Source organism: Petaurus breviceps, unplaced genomic scaffold (genome assembly GCF_028583685.1).
Source record: "Petaurus breviceps papuanus isolate PSGF00001 unplaced genomic scaffold, PetGlider_PUasm1.0 188, whole genome shotgun sequence".
Lineage (NCBI taxonomy): Eukaryota > Metazoa > Chordata > Mammalia > Diprotodontia > Petauridae > Petaurus > Petaurus breviceps.
This window is the reverse complement of record NW_027185804.1, coordinates 35,169,129-35,190,068: the sequence shown is the minus strand read 5'-3', so window position 1 is coordinate 35,190,068 and position 20,940 is coordinate 35,169,129. Positions and strand designations below refer to the sequence as shown.

The following is a 20,940-nucleotide window of genomic DNA, read 5'->3' as shown; positions in this document are numbered from 1 at the left end:
TGACTCCAAATATCTTTCAAACTGAAACCCCATCAGCAATGTACATCCAAGGCAGAGGTTACCTACATGATTTAGTGGAACTATGGAAAACAAGGACATCCACTTGAAATGAACAACTTGCATTTGTTTCTTATAGAAGTGGGGAGCTATGGGTAGATAATGGTACATAGGCAACTACTATTATAATTACAGCATTAACTAGTTTTGCTTTAACTATTTTTCTTTGTTAAAGGGGATAGCTCACTGGGTGAATAGAAGGGAATATCTGGAAGGAATTCTAATGTAAAAACAAAAGGTATTAATAATGTAGAGACAAATAGCCTTGGAGTACATAAGGCAATAAGTTTTTTTTTTTGCTTTTTGGAGGGCAATTGGGGTTAAATGACTTGCCCAATGTCACAGGCTAGTTTTTATGCTAAATGTCTGAGACTGGATTTGAACTCAGGTCTTCCTGACTCCAGGGCCAGTGCTCTAATCACTGCGCCACCTAGCCACCCTGGTAATAAGTATTTTTAAAAAATTATTTTTAGGGAAAGAATTTTTATAACTAGTGTCTCTGATAAAGGCCTCATTTCTAAAATATATAGAGAATTGAGTCAAATTTATAAGAATCCAAGTCATTTCCCAATTGATAAATGGTCAAAGAATACAAACAGGCAGCTTTCAGAGGAAGAGATTAAAGATTTCTATAGTCATATGAAAAAAATGCTCTAAATCACCATTGATTAGAGAAATGCAATTCAAAACCCTTCTCAGGTACCACATCACACCTGTCAGATTGGCTAACATGACAAAAGAGGAAAATGAGAAATGCTGGAGAAGCTGTGGGAGAATTGGAACACTAATGCATTGTTGGTGGAGTTGTGAACTGATCCAACCATTCTGGAGAGCAATTTAGAACTATGACCAAAGGGCTATAAAAATATGTATACCCTTTGAACCAGCAATACTACTTCTAGGTCTGTATCCCAAAGAGATCATACAAATGGGAAAAGAACCCACATGTACAAAAATATTTATAGCAGCTCTTTTTGTGGTGACCAAGAATTGGAAATTGAGGAGATGCCCATCAATTGTGGAATGACTGAACAATTTGTGGCATATAAATGTAATGAAACACTATTGTGCTATAAGAAATAATTAGCAGGCAGACTTCAGGATATAAAGACTTATATGAACTGATACTGAGTGCAGTGAACAGAACCAGGAGAACATTGCACACAGTAATAGCCACATTGTGAGATGACTAACTTTGACAGACTTATTGTTTCTTGGCAATGCAAGGATCTAAGACAACTCAAAAAGACTCATGATGGGAAATTCTGTTCACATCCAGAAAAAGAACTATAGAGTCTGAATTCAGTTCAAAGCATATTATTTGCATTCTCTCTCTCTCTCTCTCTCTCTCTCTCTCTCTCTCTCTCTCTCTCTCTCTCTCTCTCTCTCTCTCTCTCACACACACACACACACACACACATTTGTTTCTTCCTTCTCATTGTTTCTCCCATTGGTTTTAATTCTTCCTTACAACATGACTAATATGGAAATAGGTTTAATATGAATGTATATGTAACAACATGACTAATGTGGAAATAGGCTTACTATGAATGTATATGTAGAGCCTATATCAAATTACATGTTGTCTTGGGGTGGGGGAGGGGAGGGAAAGGGAGAAAATTTGGAACTTAAAATCTTATAGAAGTGAATGTTGAAAACTAAAAATAAATAAATTAAAAAATATTTTTATTTTTAGTTTCAAAGTCTCTCTCTTGCTCCATCCCTCCCCCACTCATTGAGAAAGCAAGAAATTTTATATTAATTATGCATATGAGGTCATATAAAATACATTTTCACATTAACTATGTTTTGAAAGAAAAGAAAGAAAAATAAAGGAAAGAATATACTTCAACCTGCACTCTGGGTTTATCAGTTCTTTATTAAGAAGTAGATATCATTTTACGACATAAGTCCTTTGGAGCTGTAGTGGATCATTGTACTGACCAGTTACTAAGTCTTTATTGTATGGATTGTGCTCTGGTTCTGCTCACTTCACTTTGTAGCAGTTCATATAAGTCTTCTCAGGTTTTTCTGAAACCGTTTTTTTCTTCATTTCTTATAGCACAATAGTATTCCATCATATTCATATACTATAACTTATTCAGCCATTCCCTGATTGATGAGCATTCCCTCACTTTCCTATTCTTTGGAACTACAAAGAGAGCCACTATTAATATTTTTGTACATATGTGTCCTTTTCCTTTTCCTTTGTTCTCCTTGGGAAATAGAACTTGTCATGGTATTGCTGGATCAAAGGCATGCAATTTTTAAAGACCTTTGGACATAGTTCCAAACTCTTCTCCAGAATGATTGGACTAGTTCATGGCTAATATTTAATTATCAAAGGTTGACATACAGCCTTCTCTTCAGTAAGGTTTCAGACTCTGAGACCTGGCCCTTGTCAGGAGTATTAGAAGGTCCCTAAAGATCATTAACTCTCAAGAGTTGCAAGAAGCACCTATTTCAACTGCTACATAAAACAGAGATTGCTCTCTATGACATCCCTCCTGAGTGTTCCTCATTCAAGGTCTGCTAGAATAATTCTTGTGTTGGGGAGTGCACTGCTTCACAAGGCAGCACATGCCACTTTTAAACAGCATTAATTATTGTGGAATTCTTTTTAGTACTGAGAGCAAATTGAAAGTTGAAAAATTCAAAAATTGAAAGCATGAAAATTGAAGTGACTGTCCCAGGGCCACACAAACAGTAGCAAAGGTAGCATATGAACATGGTTTTGCTTTGTGTGCAAGCCTTCCTCCCAGTAATTTCTGTTCTAGTTGTTCCTCAATGAACATTTTATAAATGTCCTTTTTTACATCATAGCCATTGCTGCACTCTGGAGAAGACCACACAGAACATTTCTCTCTTCCCCATTACAGTCCTTTATATATTTGACCATGTCTCCACTGCTGTAAATACCTATGTACAAATTAGGCCCTTCCCCCCCATTTTTCTGATCAATAGAGAGTATTCTTGCTCAGTTGTAAGTTGGATCAGGCAGCTTCTGAAGCCCCTTCTAGCTCTGAGATTCCCTGGCAAGATTTAATGCCTGCCTATGAAGAATTTTGAAACTTGGTTTGAGCAATTAGGAAGCTTCCCTGTCATGGGAAGCAGGACTGTGGCTCATTGGTCCTCAATTCCTCTCCCTTCAACTTCAATAGGGACCCCCCTGACTCCTCATTGCAGCACTCCAGGCTTTGATGAACAAGTATGTACTCATCTCGTCCATGGGGCTCATGATTTTACAGATACTGAGCACAGTTTCCGAGGAAGAATAATAATAAGAGAAAGACTTGGAGAAAATAAATGGGTCCATTTGGCCCCCTGCTCAGAGAGCTCCTTGGGTGACCTGAGTGAGATTATCATGTAAAAGAAAGGTTTGGAATTACACTGGGGATCTGTGATTCCTCCTGCCCAGCAGCAAATATAACCCATATATAACCAATGGTCTTAGGCGATCTCCCTGAGGTTTAGTGAAGGGAGGTGATTTGCCTCAGATCAATCAATTAATCAACCAGCTAGCATTTGTTAAGTCCTTACCATGTCTACACACTGTGTTAGGTATTAGATCATAATAATAATTGTGATAATAAGGGCCCCTCTCCTCCTCGCCTCTCTTCTTCTCTCCCTCTTTGAGGACCTTGCTCTCATCTGGCTATCAGCCAAGTGCTGTGCAGAGGAAGGAGTACTTCAAATGGAATTAGATCATCTGGGTTCAAATCTTGGCTCTGCCTTGAGAAATTCACCACAGTCCCCTTCCAGTAGAGGAAACAACCACGGGTGGAGAAGAGAGAAAGAGCCAAGAACCGTCTCTGACTTTACAGCTTTGAGAAGCGGAGTGGGGGGATCAGCCCTGTCAGTGCCTGTTCTGAAGCGTAGAATCTTCGAGGTCCCTGGGGCGTGAAAATCCCAGTGACTGTCCCAGGGCCACACGGCCAGTCACAGAGGTAGCATATGAACATGATTTTGTTTTGTTTTTTTAAACTCAAGGGCCCTCTCTTTATCCACCATGCTGAAGGTGCCTGGGACTGTCACAGTGCAAAGAGAGTTGGACTGGGAGTTATGGCACCTGGTCTCCAGCCTTCTTCTGTGGTTAAATCACTCTAAGACCTTGGGTACATTTTTCCCCTCCTGGGACTCAGTTTCCTTATCTGCTGAGCAGCAATGGGCTGCTTTGGTCCTGTCCAGGCCAAGGAAGCAGGTGGAGGCTGGCTGAAGTGGCCCAGCTGCTCCACCATCTCTTAGCTGCCCACCCCCAGCCCTTCTCCTCTGGGAGGGCTAATGGCCCTGCCCCAAAGAGGGCTGTCCCAATGACAGATAGTGTCTGGGGGCTGACAGCTGGGAGGGAGGAATCACAGTATCTGTCACTTCCCTTTGTCAGGGGAGGCAGCTGGTGACACATCTTCCCGACAGCTCCTGCATTGTTTCCAACACAGAATGTCAGGTCTTCAGACCTGGATCCTGTTGTAATGGAAATGAAGCCAGCTGGCAGTGCCCGGTGCCTGGACCCTCCCTCTCCCATCCACCCCCTCTCCATTCATGACTAGGCAGAAGTAATCAGCTGCTTCCTGGGCCTCTTTCCTCTGTGTTCTTTGGGACTCATGTTTGCTCTTCTTCCTAAAAACTCTTGCCTCAAAATAGGGTCCTCAAGCTCCTTTCCTTCCCTCCCTCCTTCCTTCCTTCCTTCCTTCCTTCCTTCCTCCCTTCCTTCCTCCCTCCCTTCTTTCTTTCCCTTCTTCTTCCTTCCAACTTGCTTCCCCTCCATCCTTCCCCTCTTCCCTCTTTCTTTTCTTTCTCTTTATTATTTCCCTGCTCTCTCCTTTTCCTCCTCCAGCCTCAGCCGTGAGTATGTGTTTGCCTGAATCATTATCAGCCTCTTTCCCTATGCAGCTGTGGGGTGTTGTTTGAAGACTGGATAATTAAACGAAGAAATGAATGAGCCAGCTCTGCAGAGGCTGCACCCACCATCCTCTGGGAGCTCAGGCACCTCCCTTCCCCCAAAGCCTTTTGTCCCTGGGGTTGCAGTCTGGGGGTGGGGGTGGGAGTGGGGTATGGATCCTGACCTATTGGTGGGGGGCTGGAGGGAGAATTTCTTCCTCCCAACCCTCTCCTCACTGAATTACTTGACAGGTTGAGTGTCATTTCCCTTCCCTTTCCTCAGATGGATTGACCTTGGAGGAGGGGGTGAGGGTAATCAAATTAACCCTGGATTGGGGGTTGGGAACTCTGCTTAATAGTCTGAGTTTTATGATCAGGTTCAGTGCAAAGCATGTTCTAGTCTGCTCTGTGTTTGTCTTGGTGCATCTATTGCCTGATGCTATGTGCCCTGCATAGAGCAAGTGCTTAATACATGTTTGCTTGATCAACTTACATTGGGTAGGAGTCAGAAGGCCTGGATTGAAGTCTTGACTCTCATACTTAGTACCTATGTGACCTTAGTCAAGTCACTTAACTTCTCTGAGATTCAATTTCCTCTCCTGTAAATTGAGGACTTGGGATTCAACTATTTCTAAGGGTCCTTCCAGAATTAAAGCATAGGAGTTATTGAGTATGAGTGCCTTGCAGTGTGATATTGGACAAACCATTCTACCTTTCTCTATTTCCAATTTGTGTTGAAGTACAGGGTAAGGATAAACAGACCTCTTTTCAGAGAGAGAGAGACAGACAGACAGACAGACAGAAATACAGAGAGATAGAGACAGAGAGAGCAAGACAGACAGAGAAACAGAGAGACAGAGACAGAGAGACAGAGAAGAGACAGAGAGAGACAGAAAGACAAACAGACAGAGACTGAGAGAGACAGAGATAGGGAGAGAGAGAGATGTTAGGTAGGGGTATGGAGAGTAGGGAAATTTTGGGAATAAGAATACTGGAGGTTGAGGGTTGAGAAGTAAGAACTGGTACCATTTGGGGCTGTAGGGAAAGGATGGGGGGTTAGTAGAAAGGGACCCAAATGCCAAGGAGCTGGAGGCCTGGACTTTGATAAACCCATCGCACTATCTCCTAAGAATCTTTTGTTCCAGATGCCCCAGGGTAGTCAGGTCAACATCAGCAGAGGCACTGGTGTGTTAGCAACCAAGGCCTTAGGGCCAAGTACCCTTCCCCCTGTAGGAAGGCCACACCCCCCGAGTAGCATGCCACGTGAATCTGCTGACCACAGAGTGTTTCAGCACCAGGTGTTCTAACCACAAAATGTTTCAACAGTTGTTTACAAGAATCCCTCTCCCTGCCCACTTCTTCAAAGAGTATATAAGTCCTGTTTACCAGCAATAAATCTCTCTTCATCAGACCTTAAAACAAACTCTCTTGGTCTCGCTCCTTCTTTCCCACCCATTCCTTTGCAGGCTGGGTCCTCCTCGGCCCCACAAATAACTTGGTCCCGCAGGACGGGACAAGTGGTGCCCAACGTGAGGCCTGAGGCACAGACCCTTGCCAGACGGACCAGTGCCTAGCAGAGAAGTTGTCGCGACCCCTTCTTTTTCGGTGAGAAACCCCACCCCCGGCTGTAAGAGCCCCCCTAGCTGTGAGAAGCCCCCGTCCTCGGTAAGTTGAATTCGTCCGTCTCATATTCATGGGTCAGAAATTATCTAAGGAACAGGTCTTTATAAAGGACCTTAAATCATTACTCAGGGAAAGGGGAGTTAAAGTTAAGAAAAAAGATTTAGTTAAGTTTTTTTTATTTGTGAATGATGTTTGCCCTTGGTTCATTATAAATGGGCCAGAGATTCACCCTGGCAAATGGCAGAAGGTTGGTAGAGATTTAAATAGGAAATTACAAACGGAAGGTCCGGAGGCGGTCCCTGTGACTGTCTTCTCTTATTGGGGCCTCATCAGAGATGTTGTAGAAGCAGCCCACAGGGACCCAAATAGGCAACAATTACTGTCAGTCGCGGAGTCCTGCCTCCACCCCTTGTCCCGAGCAGCCTCCTCGGCTTCCTTGGCCCCCGGCGACAGAGAGGTGCGTGAGGGTCTATTACCACAGACGGAGGCTTTTAATACGTCTCTGCCCCCGTCTGTTGTGATAGACATGCCCATAGCCCCGAAAGAACTCCTTTATCCCCCTTTCCCTGAGGAGACATGGCCAGCAGCCGACTCCCTGAACTTTCCCATATTCATAAAAACATCCAATGATGACACCCTAGATCCTGGAAATGTGGCAGATCTAGAAGATGAGGCGGCTCATTATAATAACCCAGACTGGCCCCTCCTCAACTCAAGCCCTTTGCAGATCCCCCCCCCTTTTGCAGTCCAGACCTACGCTCCCCGGCCCCTGCCATTTCAGAGTGGGCTCAAGAGCGGTACTAACGCAGGCGGCTGTGCGGGCCTGAGACCCAGCGTCTCTCCAGCGCGGAAGAGAGGCCTGCTGAAAATGACTGAATATAAGCTTGTGGTAGTTGGAGCTGGTGGCGTAGGCAAGAATGCCTTGACAATACAGCTAATTCAGAATCACTTTGTAGATGAGTATGATCCTACAATAGAGGATTCCTACAGGAAACAAGTAGTAATTGATGGAGAGACCTGTCTCTTGGATATTCTCGACACAGCAGGTCAAGAGGAATACAGTGCAATGAGGGACCAGTACATGAGGACTGGGGAGGGCTTTCTATGTGTATTTGCCATAAATAATACTAAATCGTTTGAAGATATTCACCATTATAGAGAACAAATAAAAAGAGTTAAAGATTCAGAAGATGTACCCATGGTCCTTGTAGGAAATAAATGTGATTTACCTTCCAGAACAGTAGATACAAAACAAGCTCAGGACTTAGCAAGAAGTTATGGAATTCCTTTCATTGAAACATCGGCAAAAACAAGACAGGGTGTTGATGATGCCTTTTACACATTAGTTCGTGAAATTCGAAAACACAAAGAAAAGATGAGCAAAGATGGTAAAAAGAAGTCAAAGACAAAGTGTATAATTATGTAAATAAAATTTGTACTTTTTTCTCAAAGCATACTTAAGATAATTTTTGTACATTATACTAAATTATTAGCATTTGCTTTTTAGCATTGCCTAGTTTTCTTTCTGCTTCATGCAAACTCTTATCTTTTATCTGAATGCTTATTTTAAAATGACAGTGGAAACTTTATTCCTCTAAGTGCCAGTATTCCCTTCGTGTTGATTCTTGAACTAGCAATGCCTGTGGAAAAAAAAAAATTGAATATCTGAGATTTTCCCTCTTATTCCTTTTGACTCCCATCTGACAGGGAATTGAAGGTTTTAAGGATGTTTTTTAAATTATTTGCTCTAAATGTATGTTTGCCCCTATTGAAAGTTGAATTATATTCTGTCTAACCCTAGAAACAACTAGTTTCTAGAACTTTAGAACTTTTAAATATTTTCTGATTTACAAATATCAGGTTGGTTAGTGATTATTACAACATAATTGTAACCGTCATTTTTAGGAAGGATTTTCAGTTTGGGGGTATGGGAGTAGGGGATGTGTTTAGGAGACATTAGGACTTATTCCACAGTCTAAATCCCTAACCCCCAAGGAATTTTGTTATTAACTTATATACATTATGAAAGAAAATGGCAATTACACATTCAAATTTTAATGGTCAGGGTTTTTAATAACCTACTTCTTCATTAAATTGAGGGGTTGTTTGTTTTTGAAATGCCAACATCTAACTATATATTCATAATTTTAAAATATATATGTGTATATATATGTAGACATACTGCTACATATTATCCCTTATTCCGTCTAATTTCCATTTATGAAAGAACAAAAAAATTTTTTTTGTAGTGGATATTGTTCCTTGGCATAATGATTTTTGATTTACTTTCACATTTCATAGTCTTAAATCTTGTTCATTAGCAGGTATCTTCGAGAAAATAGATCTAGGCATTCTAAATGAAACTGTAAAATTTTGAGTAATGGAAACCCTTTACAGAATTACTTAAGTGTTGCTTTAAACGTATTGTCAAACCAGTAAGTTCTAGTACTGTAATGTGGAGTGTAAAAAGGCAATGTTTTATTATTTTTTTTAAAGCAGTTGTAGTTCTGGTTGTGATTAAGTAATTGGTCTCTGAGTCCTAACCGATAGAAATGTGATATCTACTCACTAATTATGTGTTCGTTTTACAATATGAGGCTGCCTTAAAACTTTTTGGTAAAGACCCCGATCATATTGTATCCCCCTATACTGCTGCACAAGTACAGTGGCTCGTTCAGAATGATGATGATTGGGCTATTAGTTCTATTTCCTTTCATGGTACTATTGATAATCATTTCCCTTCAAATAGATTGATTCATTTTCTGCAAAGGACGCCTGTGGTTTTCCCCAAAGGAACAAAAACAACACCAATTCAAGGAGCCCGTTTGGTTTTTACCGACGGCTCCTCCACAGGTGTTGCTGCATTTAGCATTGATGGTCAGGTATCCTGCTTTAATACCCATTTTTTATCTGCACAATTAGTTGAGCTTGTAGCCATTATTAAGGTCTTTGAGCTCTTGCAAGAGCCTTTTAATTTGTATACTGATAGTGCTTATATAGCACACTCTGTCCCCCTTCTGGAAACAGTTCCTTTCATTCGCCCTTTGACTAATGCCTCTCCCTTATTTGCAGAACTTCAACGCCTTATTCTTGCCCGAATTGCCCCTTTTTTCATTGGTCACGTCCGGGCCCATTCAGGCTTGCCCGGTCCATTGGCAGAAGGAAATGATGAAGTCGATCAAGCCACTCAACTGGTGGCCGTTGCTCTCACCGACTTCCCTCTTTCCGCTGCACAAAAAGCCCATGCCTTGCACCACCTTAATGCACAAACCCTTAGGTTGCGATACTCCATCACTCGCGAACAAGCACGACAAATAGTGCGTCAGTGCAAGGGCTGCCTGACCCTCCTACCTGAACCTCATTTGGGAGTAAATCCCCGGGGGTTAATGCCCAGGGGAATATGGCAAATGGATGTTACCCATTATCCACCTTTTGGTAAATTGAAATATGTTCATGTCTCCATTGACACCTTTAGCGGCTTCCTCTTTGCGTCCCTCCAAACGGGCGAAGCTTCTAAACATGTGATTTATCACATTCTTGCCTCCCTAGCGGTCCTCCCACAGCCCCAAACTATCAAAACTGATAATGGGCCTGGTTACACTAGCATTGCTTTCCGACAGTTCTGCGCCCAAATGGGGATTAAGCACATCACAGGCATCCCATATAACCCTCAAGGCCAAGGCATAGTTGAAAGAGCTCATCAAACATTAAAAAATATGATCTTAAAATTACAATCAGGGGGGGATATGTTATACCCCAGAACAGGGAATTTTAAGACCCTCCTAAACCATGCAATGTTTGTTTTGAATTTTCTCACTTATGACGCTAATGGCAAAACCGCTGCCGAACACCTCTGGCATTCATCCATGGCAAGCACTTATGCACAGGCCATGTGGAAAGATCCACTGTCCAATAAATGGCAAGGCCCCGACCCGGTCCTTATCTGGGGCAAAGGACACGCCTGCGTCTATGATACACAAGCACAAAACGCCAGATGGCTTCCAGAGCGCCTGATAAAACTTCACAACTCGCCCAGGGATCTCCCTGGGAAGTCTTCTAACTGTGCTTTGTTTCAGGAGACGTCATGAACCAGACGAGCCTGCCAGACATCGCAATGATCCTTTGCCTGTTTGTCATCTTCGGGGCCATCCCTGGCACTTCGTACCAGTTTCTCAACCATACCTGGCTGGTAATAAATGGAGCAGGTGATACAGTGTGGAGTGAGTCAAAAATAACATCTGAAGGCTGGTGGCCTACCCTATACCCTGATCTTTGCAAATTAGCTTTAGGGGCACCAGCCGACTGGGATGTAGAAGGATACACCGATCTGCACCAGGCCCCCCCACATAGAGCCGGTCTTCCTGCATGGGGAGGCTGCGGGGGTCAGGGGCGAAGGAGTAGGTTAAGAGGCTATTCCTTCTATGTCTGCCCTGGTTATCATAGAAATCGCGCCCTAAACTCCAAGTGCGGAGGCTTAGCAAACTACTACTGCTACAGCTGGAGCTGCGAAACCACCCCTCCTCCTCCTGGGATTTTATTACGGTTAAAGCTAACTATACACACCCTTTCCTCCATAGTGCAGAGTGGAGAAATAACCAGGAGTGCTCAGGGTGGTGCCATCCCCTGCGCATCCAATTTACAGAACCCGGTAAAAAAATATACTCACTGGGACCGGGGTGTGTCTTGGGGTCTGCGGCTCTACCAAGAGAACTATGACAATGGTTTGACTTTTACCATCAAGCTCCGTAAGAGCATCCCTAACCAAAATAAGCCTGTGGCTGTTGGTCCCAATATTGAGCTTCACTCGGGATCTTCTCAGGGGCACAGAATCAAGCCTAATCCCCTGCCCATTTCCCCTACACCTAGAGCACCAGTAAGTGAACCCTTTCGGCCCACACTTCCCAATGGACCCCCTTCCTCCGCTGAACTTATTCTTTCTTTGGTTAACGCCTCTGTATATGCAATTAGCAAAATGACTAACCATTCCCTAGAAGATTGTTGGGTTTGTTATTCCTCAGCTCCCCCCTTTTATGAAGGAGTTGCCCATTTTGGGAACCTTACCTTTACTAATGACACCTCTTCCCTGCGCTGGGGAACAAAGGATAAACATGGCCTTACCCTCAGTCGCATTTCTGGCCTCGGCCTGTGTCTCTTGGGACCGCTTATGCTCCCTCCCAGGCAACTTGAACAGGTTTGCAATCGTTCCATTATAGTTAATGCCTCATTTCAATATATTGCAGCACCAAATAATTCCTATCTTGCCTGTTCCTCTGGACTTACCACCTTTGTGATTAAGACCTCCTTTTTGAAAAATAAAGATTACTGTGTGGAGGTTTCCCTTCTTCCTCACCTCACTGTCCACTACCCAGACGAATTCCTCCGGTTCTGGGAATGAGGCTCCAATCCACACAGTAGGACTAAAAGAGAACCCCTGACCGCACTTACTTTGGCTGTCCTCATAGGTCTTGGGTCCATTGGCACTGGAACTGGGACTGCCTCCTTGGTCAATTCAAATATGCAGTATGTTCAGCTTAGTGCACCTATTGATAGGGACCTCCAGGAACTCCAAGCAGGCCTTGAAAATCTTAAAGACTCTGTGGCCTCCTTGGCCGAGGTGGTCTTGCAAAATAGGCGAGGCCTAGATCTCCTTTTTTTACAGCAAGGCGGCCTTTGCGCTGCTCTAAAAGAAGAATGCTGTTTCTATACTAACAAGCTTGGCCTTGTAGAAGAAGAAAGTTTAGAAAAAAGGAAGAAGGAAAGAGATCAGAAGGAATCCTGGTATCAAAACTGGTTCTCTACATCCCCCTGGCTGACTACCTTGCTCCCCACTCTTTTGGGACCCCTCGTGGGGATTCTGTTGCTCCTTTCCTTCGGGCCCTGGGCCTTCAACAAACTAACCACTTTTGTTAAATCACAGATTGACTCGGCTCTTAGGAAACCCATTGCTGTTCACTATCATCGGCTTAATTCCGGTGGGTCTTGTGACGACCTTCCTTCTACGACCATCCTCGAAGGCCTTCAATTTTCTACTCTTGCTGGTGCAGATTCCGACCCGTGGTACTCGAGGGTGTGGAAATGTTTTCGTAGATCATAAGGTTTTGACCAACGCCGTGAAAGAGCCCATGACAGGAATACAGGGGCCCACGAGCCAGCAACATTAGACCTTGCTGCAGATGCACCCAAAGACGGGATTATTGTGGGTCCGTCTCTAGAATGTTCTGCTGCAGATGCACCCAATGACAGGATTATTGTGGGTCCATCTCTGGAATGTTCTTTTAAGATGCCAGGGGCAGGGGCAACCCACATAGCCTAAGACAGGGGGTCTGCCACTTAGATGCTAGAGATGGGGGCAACCCGCATAGCCTAAGACAGGGGCTCTGCCATTATAGGTCTTGGCCGTGGACATCAGCCCCATAGCCTAAGATGGGCCTTTCACTGGTCTTTTGTTTAAGTGTTTCCTACCTTTTTAAAAGAAAAAAGGGGGACATGTTAGCAACCAAGGCCTTAGGGCCAAGTACCCTTCCCCCTGTAGGAAGGCCACACTCCCGAGTACCATGCCACGTGAATCTGCTGACCACATAGTGTTTCGGCACCAGGTGTTCTAACCACAAAATGTTTCAACAGTTTACAAGAATCCCTCTCCCTGCCCACTTCTTCAAAGAGTATATAAGTCCTGTTTACCAGCAATAAATCTCTCTTCATCAGACCTTAAAACAAACTCTCTTGGTCTCGCTCCTTCTTTCCCACCCATTCCTTTGCAGGCTGGGTCCTCCTCGGCCCCACGAATAACTTGGTCCCGCAGGACGGGACACTGGTGAAAGCTGGGGACAAGAGATTCAAGCAAGGTCCAAATTTATTTCCCACTGAGGGCTCTTTGGGCAGCAGGTGAAGGAGATGCATTGGTCCCTGGGCCCAAGTATCTCAACCACTTCATTCTCCCGAAAAGAAAGCACAGTATTTGAGCTGGATGGATTGTAGGCCTGGAAAGGATCTTCCAACAACAGTGACAGTAATAAAAATATTTACATAGCTCTTGTGAGGTTTATAAAATGCGTTATAAATACCTCATTGGATACAATGATCTCGGAAGGAAGGATGGCATTATTTTTTTTTTTAAAGCAATCGGGGTTAAGTAACTTGCTCAAGGTTGCACGACCAGTTATTTCTGGTGCGGTGCTGAGTATCTGAGCCCGGATTTGATCCCAGGTCATCCCAACACTGGAGCTGGTACTCTTACTCACTGAGCCAAGGATGGCATTATTGTCCATATTTTACAGATAAGGAAACAAAGGCTCAGTAAGGTGCATTTTCTAGGGTCACATATGATATTCTCAGCAAAAGAAGCCACCTTGTAGAGGCTGGTTTTCTGATGCCCTTTGGCATCAAGATGATAATGGCTTCCTGAGAGATTGCATGGTGAACAGATGAGAGCCGATGTGGTTTCAGGAGGACCAGATTCACATCCCCACCTCACACACCAGCTGGGTGACCTTGGGCAAGCTACTGGGGCCTCAGCACCTGGGTCTGAAATGGTAAGGACGGACAATAATACCCGGAGGGCTTCTCCCTCCCTTCCCAGAAAAGCCCTTTATCTGGTGCATTTGACCTTCACAACCACCTAGTATGGTAGAAGTTATCAGTATCAGTAATCCCATTTTGAGCAGCTAGGTGGTACAGTGGAGAGAGTGCTGGGCTTGAAATTAGAGAAGACCTGAGTTCAAATCCAACCTCATGCATATACTAGCTGTATGACCCTGAGCAAATCACTTAACCCTGTTTGCCTGTTTTCTCATGTGTAAAATAAGTTGGAGAAGGAAATGGCAAACTATTCCAGTATCTTTGACAAAAACAAAACAAAAAACAAATAGGGTCACAGAGAGTCAGATATGACCCAAATTGATGAACAAAAGTCCCATTTTGCAGATAGTAAAACCGAGGCTCAGAAAGGTCTAGTGACTTGCTCATATCAATTGCTTTGCCAACTTTGAAGTGCTGGGTTGTGTTACTGATGATCATGCCCTCTCTCTTAGGGAGACCCCGAACTTGCCTTTCAGCTTCAGGAATAGCTTTCTCTATTTACGTAGTATGTGTGTGTGTATGTGTGTGTATATATGTATGTGTATAAGTGCATGTAAATGTGTATATATATGTATGTATACATGCATATATGTGTGTGAGTGTGTGTATATGTGTAAATATATATGTATATGTGTGTGTGTGTATATATATATATATGAGAGTGAATGTGTGTGTGTGTGTGTGTGTATCCCCAGATTCTTGCCACTGGACTCTGATGATTCTGGGGGAGAGAGTAAGGCTCATCACTTAAATCTAATTCACTTGCAAGTCAAGACATCGCCCTTCTGTTGTCACTGGTCCTCTTTGAGAGCTAAGGGCAGACATACGACCATCTATCTCCTCGAGGTCCATTTGGACAGTATTATTGACCCCTTTTGCAGATGAGAACCCTGAGGATCAGAGATAGGAAACAACTTAAATCCAGGCCTTCTGACTCCTACCTGGTGAAAGTTGATCAAACAAACATTTATTAAGTGCCTACTCTATACATGAGGCTGTGTTAGGCAATACTTAATCGCCTTAAGACAAGCCTATGCTGTCTTTTTCTCCGCCTCCTTAGGAGGAGCTACTGATTAGGTATTTCAGCTGGAAGTGAAGGGAGAAATTACCTGAAATCAATCCCAATCAAGGCCCGCCAGGCTACTCGGAGAGTCTCATTAGCCATTTCTTCTCTTCATCCCGTTGCCTGCCCCTTGGAAGCAGCTCCTGAAGCCATGACAATAAGAGTAGACGTTTATAGAGAGCTTGGAAGATTTGCAAAATGCTTCCCATACATGATATCATTTGGGCCTTACCACAAGCCTGTCAGGAAGGTTCTACAAGGGATCATTTATCCCCATTTTCTAGATGAGGAAACTGAGGCTCAGGTAAATGTTTGAGGCAGGATTTGAACCCGAGTCTAAATCCTGTGCTCTATCTCCCATATCAGACTGTGGAATCTTAGGGGAAAAAAGTGTGTGGGAGATAAGTGGATTGAGTCCCCTAGGTCAAGCCCCTCTTTTATTTTAATTTTTTTTTTGCTTTTTTTTTTTTGGAGGGGAGAAGGCAGGGCAATTGGGGCTAAGTGACTTGCCCAAGGTCACACGGCTAGTTTTGTGTTAATTGTCTGAGGTTGGATTTGAATTCAGGTCCTCCTGACTCCAGGGCTGGTGCTCTATTCACTGTGCCATCTAGCCATCCCTAGCCCCTCTTTTAGACAACCAGGTTTCCAGAAGTCAACAGGAAAGGTAGGGATAAGGAGACACCCACCTTCAGTACAATGGAAACTCCTTGAGGACAGGGTCTGTTTCACTCTTGTCTTTGTGTCTCCAGCATCTAGAGCAGTGCCTGGAGCTTATGGGGCTCTTAACAAATGCTTGTTATAGAGCACTGAAATGAATTGAATTAAACAACCCTGATTTGGGCTGTGGAATTCTGGGAGATCTCTAGTCCAGCCTTTATCTTGCCTAATTTATTCATCCCATTCAAAATTTCATTTTAAAAATTATTCCTTGGGGGCAGCTAGGTGGTGCAGTAAGTAGAGCACCAGCCCTGAAGTCTGGAGGACCTAAGTTCAAATTTGGCCTCAGACATTTGACACTTACTAGCTGTATGACCTTGGGCAAGTCACTTAACCCCAATTGCCTTTCTTTCCCCCCTTCAAAAAAAATTATTCCTTAAATCTAATAGTTACAAAAACCTGAGGGGTGGGTCTACTTCAAAGGGCAAGTGTAAATCTGGGAGTTCCCAATTTAGATCAAACACAAAGCCCCTTTGATGCTTGATTCCTCTGGCTCCTAGCTCTTAGCCTCGAAAGTGGGAGTTCCCTGGGTTCCTTCTCTACCTAAATAGTCATTTCATGCATTTAGAGCTAACCCGTAGCATGCTAGACTGGGAAGGGGGCCAAGATGCAGGTCTCACCTCCTAAGCTCTCCCTCCATGCCCCTGGCTTTGGGTGACTTCCCCCAGAAGCCCTAGCCCTGATGACCAATGTTCTTGGGCTACCTCCCCCACCCTCCTCCTCTTCTCAGGGTGAAATTAATGCTAATTTGTTAAAGGAAGCAGGATAGGCTTTCATGGGCACTGGCCTGGGAGGCAGGAGCCCAAACTTCTAGTCCCAACACTAATACTAATTTCCCCATTATGGCCTCAGTACTTGTATTATGAAGAGATTAGATGAGATGATCTCAAAGATTGTCTCCATCTCTAAAATTCAATGACTTCGAGCTTTACTTTTCATACAATGGGAAAAGAACCTTGCTCTGCCTATCCCATAAGGGTTATCAAGAGGATCTTATGGGACAAGATATTTGTCTTGGGCAGCTAGGTTGCTCAGTGGTTAGAGCGTTGGGCCTGGAGTCAGGAAGACCTGAATTGAAATATGGCTTCAGACACTTACTAGCTGTGTGACCCTGGCCAAGTCACTTAACCCTGTTTGCCTCAGTTTCCTCATCTATAAAATGAGCTGGAGAAGGAAACGGCAAATCACTCCAGTATCTTTCCAAGAAAACTCCAAATGGGGTCATGAAGAGTCAGACATGACTGGAACAAGTGAACAACATGTGAAGTCCTTGAAAAATGGTGAATCTTTATAAAATACCAGATCTGGTTACTGAATCATTTTTCTTAGCGGCTTCTGTTTTCTAACAGAAAATCATAGGGGAAGTGTAATGTTTAACCCAAAGGAATGAATCATTAATGGTAGCATTTCAGACACAGTGACATTAAGTAGGGAAAGGGCTGAGAGGTGGACCTAGGAAGGAGACATGCATAAGCCTTTAAATGATACCAAATAGGGAAGCATTAGACTGCTCCTGAGACATGAGGAAGACAGAGGCCAAAACAAACAGGCCAGATGACAGCCTCCTTAGTTTGTTGGTTGCTGCCTTTTCTGAGGGCGAGGCAAACAGGCCTTTACCTCAGGACACGCACATGGCAGGGGGCATGTTTCTCAGGGGATCTAGCTTTACCTTGATCTCTGCTTCTAGCCTTCTTCTTGTCTATGTACTAATTGTCCCTCCTTGATTAGACCACAAACTCCACAAGTGAAGTAACTCCAGTTGTTTTCAATCTTTATATGTCCAGTTTTGAATTGAAGGTCTAGCACACAGTAGGCATTTTATAAATGTTTGTTGGTTGAATCAAAGAGCCAGGAATGGCCCATATGCCAGGCTTCTAGGGGAAGAAAGACAATAGTTTCTAGAGACAGGGATTTCCAGCATTCTCTCTTCAGTCAGACCCCTCTCACAGGACTCTAGAGGAAATATCCATCAGCAGCATTGGCAGGCTGCTAAATCCACTCTTCTTATCTAGAGTAAACAGTAGAGGTCTCATTGGCTGCTTCTTGGAACTGGAGAGAGAGACAGACAGACAGACAGAGACAAAGAGACAGAGAGAGACAGACAGAGACAGAGAGACAGAGAGGAAGGGAAGGGAAGAGAAGAGACAGACCTGTTCTCTACTTCTTTTTCTCTTCTTCCTTTTCCTCCTGTCTCCTCCCCTCTTTGTTCCTCCTTCCTTTGAATCACAGATTTAGAGCTAGAAGGAACCTTAAAAGCTACTGAGTCAAGCCTTCTCATTTTACAGATGAGGAAACTGAGGTCAAGAGGTCAGCTAAGTGACTTGTCCAGGGTCACACAAATGGTAAGTATCTGGGGCAAGATTTGAAGTCAGATCCTCCCAGCTTCAAGTTTTGTGCTCTATTCAGAATGCCACCTAGATTTTTCTTCTTCCCTCTTTTCCTTTTCTCTCTCTTCTTCCTTTCCTTTCCTGGTGTTTTCCCTTAAATATTTTGTTTTTTTAAATCTGGAATGATATCCAACTTAATCCTTAGGAGTAAGGAATGTAAGGCATTTTATAACATCCCTGAGAAGTCATTTAATCTCTGGACCCCCACAGTGATGGGGAACTCATTACATCCAAAGCCAGCCCATTTTGGGGCAGCTCTGTTCTTGGGACATTACACATGTGCAGAGCCCTGGTCAGACTTGGAGAAGAGTAGGGGGAGAAGGGGGGACCCGCTACAGAAAAGATCCTTGTCTCATGACTCCTTTAATTTGCCTTTTGGAAAGAATTGCTGTTGTGCAGCATCTCATCTATGGAATAGCTAGGTGACGCCATAGTGAAAATAGCACTTGGCTTGTAATCAAGAAGACCTGAGTTCAAATGTGACCTCAGACACTTACTAGCTATATGACTCTGGGCAAGTCACTTTACCCTGTTTGCCTTAGTTTCCTCATCAGTAAAATGAGATGGAAAAGGCAATGGCAAATCACACCAGTATCTTTGCAAAAAAAAATCCATGAAGAGTTGGGCACCCCTGAAAAATGACCCAACAACAGCAACCATCTTCTCTTCTCTTCTCCTGGCCTTGCTTTGCCCTCACTTCAACTGCTCTACTTCCACTGCCTTAGCAAAGAGAAGCTCCATCCTGAGATAGGGACTACATCTTATTCATCTCTGCATCTCCCTTGGTGCCCAAATGCTGTAAGTGTTTGTTAAATCAATGCTGAGTAAATTAACTGAGCTTAACTATAATGAAATTCAGAGACTGAGAGATCAGCCATCCTAAAGCCAATGAAAGTTCCCCTTCAGGTCTTCACCTTCCCTGCCCCTGCTGGATTCAAATTTTGTTAACAAGATAATAGGAAAGGTAAACTAGGGCTGTTAGTTCTTTACGGCTGGTGAGTCAACAAGCGTTTATTAAAAACTTACCATGTGTTAACTGCTGGCGATACAAAGAAAGACAAAAACAGCCCCTGTCTTCAAGAGACTCCCATTATAATGAGGGAGAGGATGTGCCAACACCTTTGTGCATAGAAGATATAGACAGTGTAAGTAGGAACACATACTAGAGATCTTCATTCTTTCCAATACCTAGAACAGGACTGATCGCAGGCAGTAGGGTCTATAGTGATTGCCTACTGACTAATTAATTAACTAGAGCACTAGAATCATGGAATGTTGGAAACAGAAGGTCCTGGAGTCAGGAGAACCTGAGTTCAAATGAGGTCTCAGACACTTAACCCTTACTAACTGTGTGACTTTGGGCAAGTCACTTAACGCTAATTGCCCTGCCTTCTCCCCTCACAAAAAAAAAGAATTCTTGCTCTAGAACCCTTGATATTTTCACTGTACCAAGCTGAATGTCTTGAGTAAAAAAGTGGAAGGGATTAGGATGGAGAGGCCTCTTCCCCTCCCCTCTCAGAAAATATAGGGGAGTGTGGGAGGAGCAGAGGGGGGGAGCCTAGGAAGAAGGGTGTGAGGAGGAGTCTGGCAGCTGCTCCCTCATGAGACTAAAAGGTGTGAAGCACCAAGAATTCTGCTTGGAGAGGAACCACAAGGAATTTAAGGAAAGTTGGGATTAAGAGGTCTTGTGGTTTTTAGGGTTGGTGCACAGGGGAAAGGTGGGAAGCTTGGGAGAGGTGTAAGAGGCAGAGTGTATGAGATGTTTGAGACCCTGCCCTTTCCCCTCTCCATCACATGCCCAACTTCACTGTAGATACAGAAACGTGGGGGAAGACCCTAGACACTCAACCACTTAGTAGAGTCTCCAAATTGTATATTTGTAGGGATTTTGCCCAGAAAACTCAGAGAATTTTTCCTGGAATCCCTGCCCTGACCCTTCCAGTGTGACTTTGGGCAAGTCAATTTCCCTCACTTATAAGATGTTAATAATTATACAGGGTGTTGTTGAAGTTTGCAAAGAACTTTCTATACAGGATCTCACTTGAGCTTCACAATTATCCCCCTGTAAGGTAAGTATTGACATATTATTCCCATGGTGTGACAGTTGAGGATGATAGGATCATAGACCCAGAGCCAGAACGTACCTTGGAGGTGATGGAATTTAACCCCCCTCATTTTACACATGAGGAAGTTGAGGCAGAGAATTTAAGTGACTTACCCAGAGTCACACAGTTAGTAAGTGTATGAGGTGCTATTTGAACCTAGGTCATCCTGCCTCAAGACCAGAAATTCTTTCATGAATGCATGCTGTATCTCCGAACCTCACTTTCTTCATCTCAAGAAAGGGCCAGATGAATTAGATGGTGTGTAAAGCCCCTTTCAATTCTAAAATCCTGTGATCCAACCAATCACCAATTCACCATTCCATCCATCCAGCCCCACTTCGATCCCTCCTTTCTTAGAAAATAGGAGTTTCTCTCCTCACTTTACATACAGGAAAACTGAGACTAAGAGGCCAGGTGACTTTCTGAAGATAACAGAGCCTCTTCTCTTCTCTTCTCTTCTCTTCTCTTCTCTTCTCTTCTCTTCTCTTCTCTTCTCTTCTCTTCTCTTCTCTTCTCTTCTCTTCTCTTCTCT

The 20,940-nt window shown here is 43.7% G+C and overlaps 1 pseudogene; it reads left to right on the top strand.

The window, feature by feature from the left end:
• The first annotated feature begins 7,321 nt into the window (after positions 1–7,321).
• Positions 7,322–8,171, top strand: LOC138163443 (GTPase KRas pseudogene; annotated as a pseudogene).
• Positions 8,172–20,940: the final 12,769 nt, after the last annotated feature.